Here is a 20,183-nt window from a genome sequence, read left to right as displayed (position 1 = left end):
TTGAGTTCGAGCTGGCTATTTTGGGTTTATCCCCTTCATCTCCTTAAACTGCGCCGCCCTTAACGGGCGACTCGACGCCATCTTACCTCCACAAATCAGGTCTACCACGCCCGCTCTGTCCTTGTGGTCAACATAAAAAGAGTTTACGGGCTGGGTCGTCCGTTTCCATCCGTTTCCATAACATGTTCAGCTCACCAGATGCTGTCGAGATTGATACGCTGGTCGCCTTCAAATAGATCGTCGTTATAACGGCTCCCCCGTCGTCCTTTCACACATACGGGGCCAAGTATTCTTCTGAGCATCTTCCTCTCGAACGCTGCCAGAAGGGTTTCATTTGGACAATGCCCATGTCTCAGAGGCGTATGGGAGTACCGGTACTATATAGCTACTATATAGTCCCAGCTTCGTCCTTGGCGACAGGTTCTTTGGCAGCCAAGCTACAGGTACCGGACAACATCGGACGATACCATAAAACGTAGGACCGCAGACAAGAGGTTAACGTCGGACCGGGATGTGTCGGATCTCAGCGGGTCGATTTTGTATGGGATTTGACAGTTGGCGTTAACGGATTTATGGCATCGTCCGATGTCATCCGGTACGTGTAGCTTGGCCGTGAGGTGAGCTAATTTTTCAGGCTATAGAATGTCCGGTTGGCAGCCAGCATCCTTGCGCGCAACTCTGCTACTATGCCATTGTCGTTGCTGACCTTTGACCCAAGATGGGTGAATTGTGGGACGACTTCAAAAGTGCGTTCATCTATCTGTACGTCAGGCCTTCGTAGATTCTGATAATTTTTTGGTAGGTATGTTGATGTTGCCACCATCAGTTTGGTCTTTGCCTTGTTTATCTGTAATTTGAGGCTCTCTGCCGCCTGATCGATCCCTTGGTAGGCTTCTGCTACATAGGAGAGCCGCAGACCAATGATGTCTATATCATCAGCGTATGCCAGGATCTGGGTTGACTTATAGAAGATGGTTCCCGTAGTCTCGACTCTCGAGTCACGGATGGCCATCTCTAGCGCCAGGTTGAATAGGAGACAGGCAAGCCCATCCCCATGGCGCAGACTCTTGGTGGCAGCAAAAGGTCCTGAGAGTTTTCCATCCACCCTCACCTGGCAAGTGACGTTGGTCATAGTCATTCTAACCAGCCTTATAAGTTTGGCCGGCATTCCAAAAGAGCTCATAGCGTCGTATAGTTTTACCCTGACGACGATGCTATCATATGCTGCTTTGAAGTCAATGAAGAGATGGTATGTTATGTGTCTCTATTTTCTCCAATATGTGCCGCATGGTGAATCTTCCTTCGTTGATAAGGCCGGTATGATTTATCAACAAAACATAGTGCGAGACCATAATTAATGCAGAGGGCTTTCAACCGCAAAGAGATCGTGATGAAAATTTGTTTATGAGCGGAGGGAAGGTCAGTTTGCAGTTGCTGGAAACCTTAAATTTTTATAGATCATAGGTTTGTAGCATGTTAACCAAATGGATATTAATAAAAGATTCTAGTTTTTTTTCTTATATATTTTTTTATTAAAAGCACAAATTCTCACGAGATTAGTAATTAAAAAAAAACTAAATAAAAAAATCGCTAACGATACGGTGTACGACTGTCGCTAGGCTATAAACGATCGTCAATTAAACTACTCGAAAAAATTGTTCATATTTGATATTTCTCTGTCGTCAGTCTTAACAATTGTAGTTAGCTGCATTGTCGTTTATAATTTGACGATCGTATGTTGCTAGGATACCTGTACAAAAATTAACGATAACGATAGTCGTTACGGTTTGCAATTCCACTCATTGTTGGTGATATGATTAAGAATGTGCAGTATCATACCATGACAAAAATGAGAAGATTGCTTCAAGAAAAAATATGATCAAGAACATGCAGATATACAGTTAGATTGTTGAAAAACTGATCTTTGGACAGATGAGTCCAAATTAGAACTTATGTTCAAACATATCTAGACGCGATGCAACAAACGATGATGTATGAAGGGTGCAATGTGAAGACCAGGAAGGGTTTTTCTATACGAGAAGTGGGGAGCATGGTACGAATCGACGACATAATGAGAGTTAATATCTATGTAAGCATCCTGCGTAAATATATCTGTTTTCTGTGAAAAATACGGAGTTAGTAAATACATTAATGATCCAACAGGAAGACAACTCAAGATATACACGAATATTTTTTTCAATTGAAAAGATTAAAACTTCTTGAATGTCCCCACTTAGTCTTAATTTTAATCCTATCGAGATTTCGAGTGCGATTTTTGATTATTGTTCCACGGTGTAATTTCCTAAAGGGAAGTTCTAGACTGTAAGCTGGTGCAACGTAAGCTGTAAGTGCCCGATATTTCATTAATATTTTAGATTCTACATTATTCGAGGTGTTAGAAGTGGCGCTAACAATTTTAATTTAGGAATTATACATATATATATATATATATATATATATATATATATATATATATATAATTTTAATTTAGGAATTACATATATATATTACATATATTACATATATATATATATATATATATATATATATATATATATATATATATATATATATATATATATATATATATCCTAAATTAAAATTGTTAGCGCCACTTCTAAATTCTTCTTCTTCTTAAATTCACTTCTCGAATAATGTAGAATCTAAAATATTAATGAAATATCGGGCACTTACAGCTTACGTTGCACCAGCTTACAGTCTAGAACTTCCCTTTAGGAAATTACACCGTGGAACAATAATCAAAAATCGCACTCGAAATCTCGATAGGATTAAAATTAAGACTAAGTGGGGACATTCAAGAAGTTTTAATCTTTTCAATTGAAAAAAATATTCGTGTATATCTTGAGTTGTCTTCCTGTTGGATCATTAATGTATTTACTAACTCCGTATTTTTCACAGAAAACAGATATATTTACGCAGGATGCTTACATAGATATTAACTCTCATTATGTCGTCGATTCGTACCATGCTCCCCACTTCTCGTATAGAAAACCTCTTCCTGGTCTTCACATTGCACCCTTCATACATCATCGTTTGTTGCATCGCGTCTAGATATGTTTGAACATAAGTTCTAATTTGGACTCATCTGTCCAAAGATCAGTTTTTCAACAATCTAACTGTATATCTGCATGTTCTTGATCATATTTTTTCTTGAAGCAATCTTCTCATTTTTGTCATGGTATGATACTGCACATTCTTAATCATATCACCAACAATGAGTGGAATTGCAAACCGTAACGACTATCGTTATCGTTAATTTTTGTACAGGTATCCTAGCAACATACGATCGTCAAATTATAAACGACAATGCAGCTAACTACAATTGTTAAGACTGACGACAGAGAAATATCAAATATGAACAATTTGTTCGAGTAGTTTAATTGACGATCGTTTATAGCCTAGCGACAGTCGTTCACCGTATCGTCAGCGATTTTTTATTTAGTTTTTTTAATTACTAATCGCGTGAGAATTTGTGCTTTTAATAAAAAAATATATAAGAAAAAAAAACTAGAATCATTTATTAATATCCATTTGGTTAACATGCTACAAACCTATGATCTATAAAAATTTAAGGTTTCCAGCAACTGCAAACTGACCTTCCCTTCGCTCATAAACAAATTTTCATCACGATCTCTTTGCGGTTGAAAGCCCTCTGCATTAATTATGGTCTCGCACTATGTTTTGTTGATAAATCATACCGGCCTTATCAACGAAGGAAGATTCACCATGCGGCACATATTGGAGAAAATAGAGACACATAACATACCATCTCTTCATTGACTTCAAAGCAGCATATGATAGCATCGTCGTCAGGGTAAAACTATACGACGCTATGAGCTCTTTTGGAATGCCGGCCAAACTTATAAGGCTGGTTAGAATGACTATGACCAACGTCACTTGCCAGGTGAGGGTGGATGGAAAACTCTCAGGACCTTTTGCTACCACCAAGAGTCTGCGCCATGGGGATGGGCTTGCCTGTCTCCTATTCAACCTGGCGCTAGAGATGGCCATCCGTGACTCGAGAGTCGAGACTACGGGAACCATCTTCTATAAGTCAACCCAGATCCTGGCATACGCTGATGATATAGACATCATTGGTCTGCGGCTCTCCTATGTAGCAGAAGCCTACCAAGGGATCGATCAGGCGGCAGAGAGCCTCAAATTACAGATAAACAAGGCAAAGACCAAACTGATGGTGGCAACATCAACATACCTACCAAAAAATTATCAGAATCTACGAAGGCCTGACGTACAGATAGATGAACGCACTTTTGAAGTCGTCCCACAATTCACCCATCTTGGGTCAAAGGTCAGCAACGACAATGGCATAGTAGCAGAGTTGCGCGCAAGGATGCTGGCTGCCAACCGGACATTCTATAGCCTGAAAAATCAGCTCACCTCACGGCCAAGCTACACGTACCGGATGACATCGGACGATGCCATAAATCCGTTAACGCCAACTGTCAAATCCCATACAAAATCGACCCGCTGAGATCCGACACATCCCGGTCCGACGTTAACCTCTTGTCTGCGGTCCTACGTTTTATGGTATCGTCCGATGTTGTCCGGTACCTGTAGCTTGGCTGCCAAAGAACCTGTCGCCAAGGACGAAGCTGGGACTATATAGTAGCTATATAGTACCGGTACTCCCATACGCCTCTGAGACATGGGCATTGTCCAAATGAAACCCTTCTGGCAGCGTTCGAGAGGAAGATGCTCAGAAGAATACTTGGCCCCGTATGTGTGAAAGGACGACGGGGGAGCCGTTATAACGACGATCTATTTGAAGGCGACCAGCGTATCAATCTCGACAGCATCTGGTGAGCTGAACATGTTATGGAAACGGATGGAAACGGACGACCCAGCCCGTAAACTCTTTTTATGTTGACCACAAGGACAGAGCGGGCGTGGTAGACCTGATTTGTGGAGGTAAGATGGCGTCGAGTCGCCCGTTAAGGGCGGCGCAGTTTAAGGAGATGAAGGGGATAAACCCAAAATAGCCAGCTCGAACTCAATATCTGATTTGGGGTTGTTAAACGAAAAATCGTTCCGATGTCGTACTTTGTGGGTGATTAAGAGATAGACGGTACTTCCTGGAAAATCATATATTATATAATTAAACCTATACTGGTTCTGAATCTTATATTGCATCCATACCGGTTCTGAAACTTATATTAAACTTATACCGGAAGTTTACAACCGATCGCGAACCCATACCGGGCTTCGAACTGACATTGTACCCGTACTGGTTCTTAAACAGTTCCCTCTGGGTCTAGAACGGGACCAAGGACTGTGTAGGAACGAGGTCAAATATTAGCCAAAATCGGATTGGTCATCTTGGATGCCATTTAAATGAAATAGTATTGTAAGGCCGCAAATACACGACGCGCGTTTAAACGCGTATAACAGTTCCTTAGAGATATCCAGCATGAGCATCTCTGCGTTTCCTTGATATCGCCGACATTTCATTTCTATAGCTGGGTAGTTATAATATATATAGGAATCATATATATATATATATATATATATATATATATATATATATATATATATATATATATATATATATATATATATATATATATATATATTATATAAATATATATATATATATATATATATATATATATATATATATATATATATATATATATATATATATATATATATATATATATATATATATATATATATATCGATTATTAACATTTTGCTGAAGGCGTCCGTCTTTACCTACCTTCCCCTATCCATCAATACATTCGGTCCCCGAGATACACGGGACCAAAAACGGCAAATAAAAAACAGCTTATCTCGAATTTCCGCGTAAATCGAATCTCGTGATTTCCAGAAAAAATATCACTAATATTCGTATAATTTTGCAAGTAGGGGTGGTTTTATATACCTTATTAACTATTTGATATGATACTGACTGATTACATTTTTAACCTTCTGTTTTATAGTTATTTAACCTTTTGTAATGGTATTTCGCATTCGATCTAAAGAGAAATTATTTTGCATGTGACAATTTATGTGTCAAACTAGTAAAATTTGCTGAAACAACTGTCAAATAAAAAACAAAAACCGCGTATCTCCCAATCTTCGTATAAGAGATACCGTATATCTCGGGGACTGCCTGTATTGAAATAATAACTTATAGAACAGAAAGTGAAGCATGTTAAACGCTTCATGCACAAATATAAACAATATTTACTCTGTAGAGCAGGTATGTCAAACTGGCGGCCCACGGGCCGCATGCGGCCCGCGTCGATTCTGAATGCGGCCCGCGAGAGTATTTTGAGAATTGCTAAAAGCACTGCAAACCATAAATCTGTTATTACTATTTGTCAAAGTGTATTAAATTTTCCAGAGAAAAACAATCCTTCTGTTGGTATATTTTTCGAAGCTAACATGAATGTATCCATAGCATCTCATAAACTTATTCTACACAAACGTACATATCAATCGAGACCCTTAAGAATCATTGAATCGAATGCAAGCTCAGTCGTATTATGCTTCGATTAAATTCTGAATATTAGCATAATTTTGTGCACACTCGATTGCACATTCTGTATGGAAAAAAAATTGGCGTCAACTGTCTACAAACGAAAAAGGAATGAAAATAACTTGTTACACACACTAGGAAATTCTTCAACAACTAGTGATTGATTGTCGGAATCGCATCCACGACTCAAAACCATTTCCGATCATAGCTATTCCGACTTCGAATCCGGCCAAATCAAACCTACAGTTCCGTTCGGTGCCGTCCGAAGCCTATCGAGTAAAGGATTCATTCGGCTCCGAATGTTTTCCCACCTTAGAATGTTACATCATTGATATTCGATTGGAGCCTCTTCTGTTTTTTGTCATAATCATGCCACCATAAATGTTAATAAAAATGATTTTAGCCAAGTTGGAATTATTTGTACCCAACATTCAGCAAGACGTATTAATGTAATTTCCAACCTCCCCAAAAATCAAAACCAAAATGATATGATTACGCTCAAGCCTAAAGGATTTAGATTAAGGATAAAAATAATCGAAATGCCTAAGCCTTGCAATACAAAGCTTATTAATAGATTAGCTCACACAGTCCTCAATTCCTCAATTTGCCAATCATCTCCCTTTAAGTGTCAAAAATAGAATTGCCGATCTGTATGGGATCACACACCACGACTCTTCGTGAGATAAAATTATCGTAATTTAAGAAAAAAGTTATTCGTAAAATACGGGTTCTTGTTATAAGAAATGAATATATCACCAGAACACTTGGAACTTGGAAATTAGCGAAAAATAATGTTTCAACACGTGTTATTACAATTTTTCTCTAGATCTGTCAAAAAATTGCAAGAAAATATTTTTGTTATTCATCCAGTGATGGATAGCTCGGATTGTTTGAAAAAGAATCACTGTAAGCTGCTAGACTTCTCCTACTTCAGTGAAAAAGTGTGTTTGACAGATATTTTTTAGCAGAACTGCCGTAAGAGAACGCGAGTAATGAAAAATGTTCTATTTTTATAATAACATTGAAAGTACATTAAAAAAATTTCTTATATAAAAAAGAGCACATATAAAAATAATATCGCCAATTTGTACATAACAAACGATTCCAGATAAGAAGCGAGGAGTACTAAAAGACAATTTGTTTAACAATAAAAATCTAAAAAAGTATATTACATAAACAATGGGGTATATTTTCCATTCTCAACTTTGCGGCCCGCGAAACACTGAAAATTTGTACTAGCGGCCCTCTGATGAGATGAGTTTGACACTGCTGCTGTAGAGCAATGCAGAAAAAAAAAATAAAACGAGAAACTAGGGAACGCTTCCTATTTAAACTAGATCTCATGCTAGGAACAGTACCGCCAAATGAGGTCCATAAAATATGTCCATCTAATCACGATTGTTTTTAACCAGTTATGTTAAATATCCTCGGTTTCTGGTTGCTGCACCCTGTAGAAATAAGGTTGACCGGGCCATGTTGCAACAACGTCGATTCGCAGGCAACAAATAGGAAAATTTCTCCATTGTTCAATACCCAATTTGCTTACCTTGTACATTTACTATCATGCTTTTAAGAAATAACAAAAATGAACTTGTTCTACACAACATTGATCTTGACTACCAAATAAGTTTATTTTTCTTCTTTTACATCTGACAATATATCTTATACAATGTAAGTAGATTTTTTCTGCAATTGTGTGTGTGTATGCTTCATTTCATCCACGTATCTCCCCTCCTTTGTGCTAGATTGTAAGGACCGTTGTCCTGTTACGTTGCGTTTCGTTTGAATTCCTGCAGCTCGCTAGAATAAGTATGCTTGGGTTGAAATGTTTTCCGGCTCGTTATTAGTGTTAGCTGCGGTATAGTTTAGTTGACGTTGACTGATGGTGAAGGATCAGGAGGGCATGTGAAGAAGGTGAAAGCAAATGGCAATATTACAGAGGGTACCTTAAACCATAGTTCTTTCTACCAGCATACATTTGCCGGTAATGTTTACTCCGTAATTCATTTCGTAGATTGTTTTTTTGTCTTCTGTAATTGTTTGATTGAATGCACTTGCTCTTTTAAGTGCCGGTTTGACTGTTGATTTACATGTGTTTTTATGCTGAAGATATGTAAAACTCTTCATACACTTGTCGTTTTGGGGATTGGATTGAAAGTGTTCAACATAAAACCATTATCAAATGCGGTCTGCACGTCGGTAGTGTTACGTAAAACGGTTTAAGAACATACGTTTTTGGTTTAATTTTGGGCAAATTGCGGCTCACTGTACCGATTCGGTTCCTATAGCTAATAGTTACTTTTCACCATATTTTTAATGTTATCTTTACAATTTTTCATACATCAAACTCATCAAGTAATTCTTACATCGTAGATCAGTGTTTCTGCTTTTTGTTGTATATTGATAAAGGGTTACAAAAATGTAAAAGTAACGTTGTAGTATTTCACCGAGTGTATTAAAAGACAACAGGAAAATAAATAGAAAAAAATTGTGTTAAAAACTAATTAAAAAAAGAAACGCAAAACTAGCATGAAAACAAATTAACAAATCAACGAAAAATATAAACATAAACAGTCACTGCGTGTTGCGAGTGAGTATTGTTAGTTAGTAGTACTTAATTTATAGGAACTCTTTTTACCATTTTCGTTAGGTTAGTGTGTTTGTTTCTTATCTTCTTTTTAACATTTGCTTTTGCTGCTCTTTCCTTTGCGTTTCCCAGGGTTACATTTGCTCGTGGTTGGCTACAGAGGGCGGGGTGGATTTAACCGCTGCCATCAACGACATTGTTGAGATCCAGAACTGGATCCAGTTTGATGACCTCACTATCTCACCCTCTGGAAGAAAACTGGAATCAATTCAAATCACTCACCATGGAAGAAACAACACTTTGCTTCTGGTAGCTTCAGTGTCTCCCGAGTGAAAATTTGAATTGTTTCAAATTCAGTTTTCGTTTTCATCATTTGTAGCGTCATAAATGACAATCCTCTACCATCACGCTCACACATCATGTTTATCTAATCATTGTGAAACGCTATAATTTATTCTGCCAATCATTGAAAAAGTGTGTCGGAAGCAATACCGCTTCAATAAGCATCGTTTGTCATGGAGTATTGTAAAGTTTCTTTTTTTTTCTTGTCTGAGGAAAATTTGAACGAACGACTTTAAAATAAGACTAACAAATATGTTGAAATAACAAACTGAACAATTTTTCCCACGAGCACCGATCACACCCCTTGCGATCGCGTGCCAAAATGCAAGGGAACAGGAACTTTGTAGTAGAGGTTGGTTTTCTTTTTTAAGCGCAGTTTAGTCTTGGCCTTCTACAGGATGCGTTTGGTTTTTTGTTGGAGTTTTGGGTTTGAACTTGCTTAAAACAAGGAGTATAGATCACAACAGTTTAGTTGAGGGAAATAAACGGCAACGAAGAAAGTAGCCCTGGTATTTGATCTCTGTTCTGCTGCCTTCTGTAGAGTAGTTGTTAGTAGTAATAGTAGTAAGTAGTAGTATTGGTAGTAACAGTAATATTACTAGTAGTAGCAATAGTGTGTTATGTTGGTTGACATTTGACACATGAAAGAACGTTTTCTTCTTCAGCTTCCCTCATCTAAATGATTCACTTTTTTAATGCGGTTGGGTTTAAAAATTTTCTTAGTTTCACTTGTTTAATGCGAGGGCAAAAGTAATCGTTCATGATATGTCGAGTCTTTCTGTGTTTCTTTTATCTTCCGTTATCTCTTTCTCTGACTCTCTCTGGTTGTAGAAATGTTTGATTATTTGTGGTTGTGTGTGTTTGTGTGTGTTTTTTATCATTATGATTTGATGTTTAATTCGCATGAATTGCTACGGTTTTCTGGTTTTGTATGGTTATTTTTGCATTTTGCGTTTCTTTCTTTGTTAATGTTTGCCATATTCTTTGCTCACACTTGTGTTTTCTCGTTATCTCTCCAATCTCAAATAGGAACAAAATTCGTTTCATTTAAAGTTATGCATGTTTTGCCATTACATGTCTGCACCTTAGCCACCTTTTTGAAACAGTCAAACATACTGCTGTCCTCTCTCTATTCAACCTAATAAACTATTATTGTTGTTTTCGCGAGTATCAATTGTCATGTTTTTGTGTAACATTCAATTTTGGTAGTTTCAGTAAATTATTTTTCACGAAACAATGTCATTCAGTGAGTGTGTTTTTTTTTGTTTTCCATTATGTGCCTACGTGTGTTGGTGATCGCGTGCAGTGGTGTTTCGGTTTATTTTACCAACAAACCTTTTGTGTCCATATTTATACATCGAATAAAATGTCTCTTCGAGTAGTAAAGCGAACATTTTCGTTATAAACGAAACGATTCAATTTGGTGAACAATCCATTATTAAAAATTGTTATCTCAGACAGGCAGGATGCTGTCTTAAAAAAATCCAACGCTCGTTACAGTACTAATAGATGGAGTTCGATCCGGCAAATTAAACTCTCTCGATGCACTGGTGTGAAAGTTCCAATAGTGTTTTATACATTGCACTATGTTTCCTGCCGTTTGGACCGTGTAAAGCAGTTGCTCTAGACAGAACCTATCATCATCATTAGATTCGGTAAGTTCCCTTGCACATGCATCGAATCATTATTGGAAACTGCACAAACTAACTTAAAACATTATCAAACGAAACATTGCCGTTTATACATACGCTTGTTTGTTTAGTAGTATTATATAATAGATTCATATTTACGTTGAAGTGAGTGTGTAATGTAATGTCTGTAATATTAATGACAAATGGTCGCACACCCTCATTCCCGATCGACTCGAAGAATGCGGGTAATGCATTATAGGAACTTTTCATCAGTTAGTGCTACCGCTTAGCCACTGGCCGTATGACTGCCGTCTTCTTTAGCTCTTAGTAAATCTAAAAAAATATCTCACATCAACTGCTGGCTCAATCTAATCATTTTCCCTTTCTGCCGATTCCCTTTATCTCCTAAACAATAGCTGCAAATATTGATGAATTTTAATCCCTACAACGTTCAATCCGTTCTGCTGTCGACTTCAGCAGAACGGTTTGAAAGTTATAGCCTCCCCCGTTCACTCGGTTCACACACCAAAACGAAAGAGACAAAAGGAACAGTGAGCCTCCTCGCATATTCAGCACACCTTTCCTCTGTCTGTTTCATTGCTCAATTTTACCCTATTTCCTAATATCAAACTGTTGTCCGATCAATTATCGCACACAACATTAGCGAACAAATTTTATGTTTCATTGCACATGGATTGTATGTTTGCACATGAGCCGACTGATCGTACGCGCACAGCGAGCAACGATCGAACGCACTCGATCACTGTCACTGTGGGTGACGAATATAGTCGCTAGAGATCAATTGATTTTCTTCGATCGTCAATGAATAATAAATATTCAAAGGGTATGTATGCATATATTTAACTTTCATCTATTTTACGCACTCGATATTTTTTTGTTTTTGTTTTATGATTTTTATGTTTTTTTTTGTTATATTTTCCCACGTTTTAAAAAATATGTCTATGCATTTCGATAAGCTAACTACAATAGTATATAAGATCGCAATGCTTATCTTGTTGACTTAACGAGCCCGCTTGTGTGAAACGGTGGTAAGTTGATGTTGGAATGTTCCACTAGCTGGTCCAAACTGTGTTGTTGATCGCACAGAAACAGTTGGTTGTTGTTTATGCTGCAATGTATCGAAAATCGTCCGCTTCAAAATGTGGAAACGTGCAAAGAGTAGAGTTTAATAGCTCGTGGATCTTTTTGTCAAGTGTTTGGCGCTGGAAACTTTCTGCACCTTAGCCCAGAGAACAGCAAAAAGAAAGGTAACGGCGCAAAGATGTATGATACAAGAATCAAAACCCTATCATCGAGATGGATTATGAGATCGATCTCGATCTTTCTGCTGCCTTTTTGATATCATTATGTTCAATAGTGCTTTTACATTATACTGCTGCTTGATTTCGTTTTAATTACACACACACACACTCACACATCGTATGGCATTGTTCGCCATGATTATTCGTCTTTTGTGCTTTTCTTTTTGCAGCTTCTCCTGTCCATCACTTTATACATTTATTCATCAGTGTTTAATTGTCTCACACTTCGTTTTACGCTTTGTTTGCGTGTATTTGTGTAGCTTATGTTATCGTTTAATCATTCTGAAATGAACTTTCTTTTCACTTCGGCTTCAGTGTAACTTTCTTAATACTACATGTTATAGTTAGTAGAATTCTAGGTCTCATCTCAATTTGTGTTGAGATGAGAACAAGCGAGGTGCAAAAACTGTTCTGTCTGCCATGTGTGTGGCGACGTTTGGCTGTTTGTGTTTTACGTCATATTTGAATCTTCCATACTGCAGAATGACACATCGTTATAGCTTAGATCTTAAACCCTTTTTAAGGATTAATCGCGCACGGTCAAAGTGGTCTTCACGCTGAACAGTCCGGAGACCTGCTAGTAGGTTCCGATGGCGAAAAAACACTCCAACCGCAAGGAATTGATCATTAAAATATAAGGTCTAGGAGTAGGACTATGCATTATGCTGATCATGTAGCATAAGGGTTTTTTTTCTAATATGTTAAAACACAATCATAAACCAAACGCCGCCACCCCAGGGCAAACGTTCAGTCTCTTGTAACTTTACATTTTGTCACGATCACGATTTGCGTTCACATGATTTGTTTGCTGATGTTTTTCTTTTCTCCTTTTCTCTCCTACTCTCATGTGTGTATATGCGTCTCGGGGGGTGTGTATCTTTTCTTTTCATTTTCTATCTCATCTTCTTTTCGTTTTGTTTCACTTCCCAAAAAACATCGAACAATCCGATTTTGGGTTAAATTCATGCGCCTAAATAGTACAATTATTACACTCTCGTTTATAACGTATATTTTTATCTATGTTTCATGTTTCATTTTTCTTTATTTTAGAGTAGGAACTTAATTGTTGCATTTCTTCTGTTTATCTGTGTTTCTTCTTGCTTCTTGCATCTGTATCGTGTCGCACTTGCTCTTGCTTCTTTTGCGCGCATGTTTTACGCCGCAATCGGTTATGTCAAATCGTTTTTTTTTTCGTCAGGTTTGTGCTCCTGGTGAAACTGTTTAGTTTCGACACTCTTGTGCGTTTGCTGCTAGAGCAAATGCTCCCTTTCAGGATAGAACGGAGCGAAGGGTTCGTGTGGCGGGTATCGTTGTGTGCATTTCTCGTGCTTTGTTCAGTGTAAAGCGAGCGGGTTTCGGCAGGAATCTGTTTCCCTTTCCGTGGTTTGGAACGTATATTGTAGTTGTTGAAACATTCGAAATGTGTTGTAGGCTGTAGAACCCAAACCATTTTTAAGTTGATCATTCGTGCACGGGAGCGTGTGTAGTCCACTCGAAGGTTTTTTTAGTACTAAGTGATAGATTTCCAGCTAAGGAAACCTGTCTAGTAGTTTAGTAGCAACGTCAATGGACGAAGGTGTGAAAGCAAGGACAGAACGAGTGAGATTTCTTTTTTGTTGTGCTGTTAAATTGCACTAGAACGAGAAAATAATACAAAAAAACAATTTAAAACAATCTTTTATACACGTTTATCGCAATACACAAAAAACATACCTGTAATAAAACTAAGTAGTGGAGTTGGTTACTGCAAATAAATTAGCTAGAGTTTCCATAGCCGATTCCGTTGAGTGTTCATATCTATAACGAAAGCCAAGAGTACATAGAATGAGTAAACTGTCATTAGTAAATAGGAATTGGTATGACTATAAATAGAAGGACACGTAGCATCAGTAATACATAAATTACAGCAAAACAATACAGAACATAAAACTGAATGGCATAAAAAAGGAAATAAAATGGCGTCCCTCCGTTAGAAACCAATCTGCTGACTATGCGCTAATGCTCGCTTTCCATCTCAGTCAGGCGCATTCGCCTGTGTGTATCATCGTCACTCTTAATTAAAGCAGCAAATTAAACGAAGCACCATCGCTCTCGTTCTCCATGCGCATGATGCTGCGGAAAGGATCAGGGATGGGGGAGAACACGATGGAGAAGCACAAAACGGAAGCGCATTGAGACGAGATACTCATTCGCTTAATGGTAGTAGTGATAGTGGCTGTGAGACGACTAATCGAGACAAAACGATGGATGCAGTATAGTATAGAGATTATTTCCAGCGAGCGAACGATGGGTGCCGATGTACGAAGGGATGAAAGAATAAATGAATCAAAGTTACATTGGGATGATGGCAAGCCGGGTTTGCGTAAGTATGAATGAGAGATAATCAGCGTGAAAGAGCGAGAGAAGGAACATTTCGTACCACCCATTTTCATTTTCCTCGCTTGGTTTAGCGTCCCGTTTAGTGAAATGGTACGAAAGTAAAGAAATGCTTACTGTAGCGGGTGTGTATTGGTGTGAAACAAAAACCCTCGCTACAAAATCGCGACCGGCTTTAGATGAAGTGTGACAAGCGAGAAAGAGAGAGGCAAAGAGAGGCAGAGAGAGAGAGAGAAAGAGAGCGCAGTAGGTGAAGAAGAGAAGTTACCCCGTAAGCAAGAAAGGAACGGAAAACAGCATCTCCCCTACGAAGGATGTGTTGGAGACACCATCCCGAACCCACGAACAACAACAAAAAAGAGCATCTTTGGCAACGCGACGCCAGAAAGTGTTTATCATGCGCCTCGGTGTATGAGTGTGTGAGTAGGTGGAAGAAAGGATAGAGAGCCATTTGCCATTTATTTCCATCGGCCGTCAACCCGTACGTGCGCTAATGTGTGAGGTATATAATGAGATGAATATGGTGAACGAGAGATGCGGGGGATGAGAGGGAGGTTAGAGGTGCCTGAGGGGGTGTTGAAGAGAAGGAAACACGGAAGAGTATAGTGGTGGTGGTAGCAAGGCGGCAAGCAAACAAAGGGAGGAATAGAACGATTATACCAATGTTTTCCACCATGATGTTGCCATGGTTTTGCCAACGTATTAGTGAGCGAACGTTGACGTGGGGAGTCTCCGGAAAGACATTGGGGAAACGACAAACACACCAAGCTACACACCACCACAAAAGGAAGGCAGTAAGGAAGCATTAGCAGAAGGATGAGGGGATGAAACCACGCTCTCACTGTACTAATTAGTACGCCAAGCGGACAGAACGAGTGAGCAGATTCACTCGACACGAGGAAAGGGGATACCCGTTTTTTTCCTACCAAAGGACACATTAATTTATAGGACCGAACCGGAAAAAGGGCGTTCACGATGCTTGAGCTTGGAAAATTAAATGGCGTAGTAGCGTGTGGTAGAGAGGCAAAGTGAAACCCGTCCGGAGTGTAATTGGCTGTCGAGTTAGGTTGGGCTTCCCAGCATCCTATCATCCTAGGGGATGTAACAGAACGTATGTACATAATTTGCAGAGCCCAAGTGGAGCTGAAGACGATGGAAATAAAATGGCGGACGAGCTGATGATGATTTAATGTGCTACTTTGTAGCACGGTCGGAAATAGTTTCCACAGTGTAGAAAAGCGACGAATGAGAGTAAATTAAAGTACATAAGGTTTCTCGTAATACACGATAGAAGTACTGTACATATGCTATCATTACTAAAGCATTGTACTAGCCTTTTTGATACAGTTTTACATATTAGGTAAATAGATGGAAAAATTCGTTATCATTAACTCATAAAATCATTTGGATGTTTATTTGTATGAATGAGAAAATAGTTTAATTTTCTTTCATTTTATAAAAAGTATATATTTGATACATCTTCCTTTTGAATTTTTCTCTAAGAAAAATGTCCACATGATTTCCTACCTCCCGTTTATGGCTGTTAATAAAATCAATCCAAAACATCATGCGTCATGTGCGTCAACACAACGCGACGGCACGGGATGATGCGACAGAGTGATTATACTCATTGCAGACGCATAATAAATGCATCTTGCGTCAGAGCAAAGCATCATTCCACCACATAGGACTCCAACGACCATGATCGTTCAAGGTTTCAAGCATCCGTGCAGCATCCGACAGCTTCCAAACGCGGCACCGTATTTTTCGAACCGTACGGCCCCGTTAAAAAGGTCCAGATCCAGCCGGCCAGTATCCCTCTCCCTCCCCTTCGAAACACTGATTGTCAGATGTGTCGTTGCAGGATTGGCTTCTCCCGTACGGATATGTTCTCCTTCCACCGTTCCGCTATGATAAAGCGCCGTGAGATGAGATTATGGTTCTTTGTCCCACGTGGCTCATGGTTGCTGTTTCCGAAGCGCACCCCCCTCCCTCCCACACTGCCACCATATTAGTCCATTAGTCATTCAAAATTTCATAACCTCATGAATAGCTCATGGAGATGGCTCGAATCCGCTCGCCCCAAAAGCCGAAGCAGCAAGGCATCGGTACCGGCAAACCGGGCCGTGCCGTGATGGTACGAAACGAATGAGTATAATTGAAAATGTTGAAAGTTTTCATATTCATCAATAGATTAAATATGAATGAGTGCGCTGTCCTCCGCCGTGCCCGGTGCCCTCTCTACCCTGAGGGAGGCCCTCGTAGCATCGTAGCAGTGCACCCTAAATTGCGCACCGCGTGGACCATGTTCTAAGACCATTCAAACTAAAGCCCCTCGTTCCGGAGGACCGGAAAGTGATTTGGTTCGGGAGGATATTTGGGAATGGAGACGCCCGTTCCCTAGTTCGCTTGAACGTTGCCATACGTTGCATTCGAACCGGGATCCAAGCACAACCAACCGTATGGGTGCTAATGGGTTTTATTGGGGGTCTTTGCTTTTTACCAGTGGCCGGCCGGTTCTACCGATGGGTAGGAACAATGCACGCTGAACAAATTCCATGCATTCCGCTCAGATCGTATCGTCTAAGCTGCACGTGTTCGTACCGTTTTCGACATTGTGCGACTAGTGCAGCCAAATTGGGAATATATTTACATACAGTCGCACTTTCTGTTACTGTACAAGATTGGGTCCGAAATGCACCAAAGATCGCTCATTTCGAACGAAATGGTAAACGAGTGGGGCTTACTTAATGCAGCGTTTTCCCCACAGATTTCTACTTGCATCAACGGCTTGTGTGCTTGAATTGAGTTCAGCTTATTATTTTGGAAAATGCAAAAACCATCCTATCTAATAAAGGGACAATTTTTGGAAGCAGCAAATTATGGTTCAGTTTTCAACGTTTCACATCATAAAGTGATAATGGTAAATTCAGCATAAATTTCGAATCGAAGCAAAACGACAGCTCTGCAAACGGCTTTTTAGTACGCGTAGTGCTCGTTGTTTAATCAACACGGAACGCGAACAGTTTGAAATAGATGGCAAGCATCGTTCCTATATGGGATGATAACATGAACCCGGGCAAGGGAAAATTATTGTAATTCATAATTTATGATATACCGCTCACAAGCTTCCCTACTCTATTGAACCTTTATGGTATGTGATTTCTGCTCATGCACGACCATTGAATGGAGAGTTTAGTTTACTTCTGAAAATATTGCTTTATGTCCCTATAACATGCCCCCGTCCATTCGTTTCATTTGCGCGAATCGACTGTAACCGCAAAAACCCGCTTTGTGGCAATTTAATTTCAAAACGGACGATTTTGCATAAATTCAATTATCAGCCTCCCAACACCGATATAAACAGCAAAACTAAGCTCGGTCATCATCGGAGCTTTGTGGCTGACCGCGCGAATGAACGTGTGAATGATCGAACGCACGCATTCTGTTGGCGTGGGGAGTAGATACAAAAAAAAAACACACACACACACATAGAGCGATGAAAAGCGATGTACATTCGATCGTTTTTGTGGGTAGTTAGCAAAATTAGGATTCTATGGAATGATGCACCCCCTACATAGGAATAAATTGACCGCTAAACCGATTGGAATGCAATTGTGCAGCGATCCGATGATGGGTTAGGTTAATTTGTTCTGTCGTGTAATGTTTAAATTTAAATCCGGACCGGAAGCTCACAGATGAGATATCCGGTTAGGTTTGCATGATAATTTTTAAGAGTGTGTTAAATAAAAAAAACGCTTGGAATAGATAAACGTTGATTTTATGTTGTATTTGCTATCATCATATTTTACGCAGTTTTTAAGAGCAGTACAGGTTGTTTTGCTGAAATTTAATGTTTGGAAAGATAATACATACACAATTCATTTTTAAAAGTAGTATTAGTAAAAAAGAAACCTTGCATCACGCTATAACTTATTCTCGATGATATACAAACAGCTAAGCAGTGTTTGATTCGTACACATCGCAGACCTGCAAGACCATAACGAGGGCGATTTTGTCAAAAGCTCCCACGCAAAAAAGACTCACAGACACTCACGACAAAGTACCAAGAAATCGATAGCATTAGGAGAGGTCAGTTTAGGAATCGTCCGAAAATTCGACCTAGCCCTAGCGACACTGCGAAAAAGGCTAGGAAAAAAAGAAGAAGGATGCGATAACTTGACCAGAAACGTTGCACACGAAGCAAGCAAAAAAGTTGACGACAATGTGAGAGCCTCGCCCGTACAAATGAACTCATTAAAAGTTTTTGAGTATCACTCACAGCGGGCTACGTGTTTGATGCGATGAGCAAAAGCACTTAAGGAGCGTCCAAAATTAAACTTTTTTTTAATGTTTTGCATGTTTTTGTCGAGCGTAACTGTTTTTCATATGTATTTTGCTTTGGATTTGTAATCATTACTTGTTGGTGACTTGAATCTTTGGATCTCCTAAAAAAATCTTTGGATTCTACTAAAATATGCTATATATATACATATCTGTTAAAAATCCATTACACATTTTTGCTTCATTATTTTCTCCTGTTTTCTTCTTTATTTTTTAGTGCACACTTGAGTCCCTGCAAAAAAGCCATTCCCTACGGACGGTGTCAGACGAAGAAGATCATTAACGAACACGTTTCTAGAGGACTTACGTATGTCTGTTGGTTTTGCTATTTTTGCATTTCCATCTTAGCTTTACTAGATGATGTGGGTAGAAGGAGGTTTTTATCCTTCCCTCCTGATCAAACACTGCCACCTCAGCGCGCCCTTCATCCCCTTGCAGGGTGTTGCATTTTACAAGAAGCCCCATTGAAGTCCAATATTCAAACGGGAATTTGCGTTTGCAGCTTCCCTCTTTTTGCCACCCCACTCCTCCACCCTCACTGACGCTTTTGATTGCCCTTTGACCCATTCGCTCCCCCACTGAGAGCCCTCATTTCCCGATAATCCCTACCTTCGGCATCGTTATCGAAGAAAAACATACATATATGGGATTCTCTCGCTCTTCTTTTTCTCTCTCTCTCTCTCTCTCTCTCTCTCTCTCTCTCGCATCTCATTGTGTTGCTCCTTTTTTTCTCACTTTCTCACTCTCATCTTCTGTCCCAACTCCCAACCGTCCCGGGCACTCTACGTACAAGTGGTAGTCTTTTAGTTAGTGGGAACCGCTTTCGTGGGTCCCGGGGTCGGCAGCGTTCGTTAGCGTTGTAATGAAATTCTGCCATGCGCCGGCATTCCCTGCGCCACAGCCACACCATTCCCTCCAGCAGCCAGTGGCAGCCTTCGTGCATTTCCGGTTCCGCTCGCCTGCCATTTCCATGCTCATCGAGGCTTTGGGTTCCCTTTTTTGTGTGCGCACACGCTAACCACCGCCGCTTGCCATCCTTCCGGTTGACGACGAACCGA

The 20,183-nt window shown here is 39.5% G+C and overlaps 1 long non-coding RNA gene across 1 annotated transcript in view; it reads right to left on the bottom strand.

Annotated features, from left to right (window-relative positions):
- Positions 1–8,135: 8,135 nt before the first annotated feature.
- LOC121595986 overlaps positions 8,136–20,183 on the bottom strand; it is a 63,974-nt gene continuing 51,926 nt past the window's right edge. Inside the window, exons 3-4 of the long non-coding RNA XR_006005226.1 lie at positions 14,119–14,202; positions 8,136–14,039 (exon numbers count right to left, since the gene is read on the bottom strand). This is a non-coding gene — a long non-coding RNA (uncharacterized LOC121595986). The remainder of the gene's footprint in view (positions 14,040–14,118; positions 14,203–20,183) is intronic.

The sequence above is a fragment of the Anopheles merus genome, chromosome 3R, assembly GCF_017562075.2.
Source record: "Anopheles merus strain MAF chromosome 3R, AmerM5.1, whole genome shotgun sequence".
NCBI lineage: Eukaryota > Metazoa > Arthropoda > Insecta > Diptera > Culicidae > Anopheles > Anopheles merus.
The sequence above is the reverse complement of the archived record's forward strand: the minus strand, read 5'-3'. Positions and strand labels throughout refer to the sequence as shown.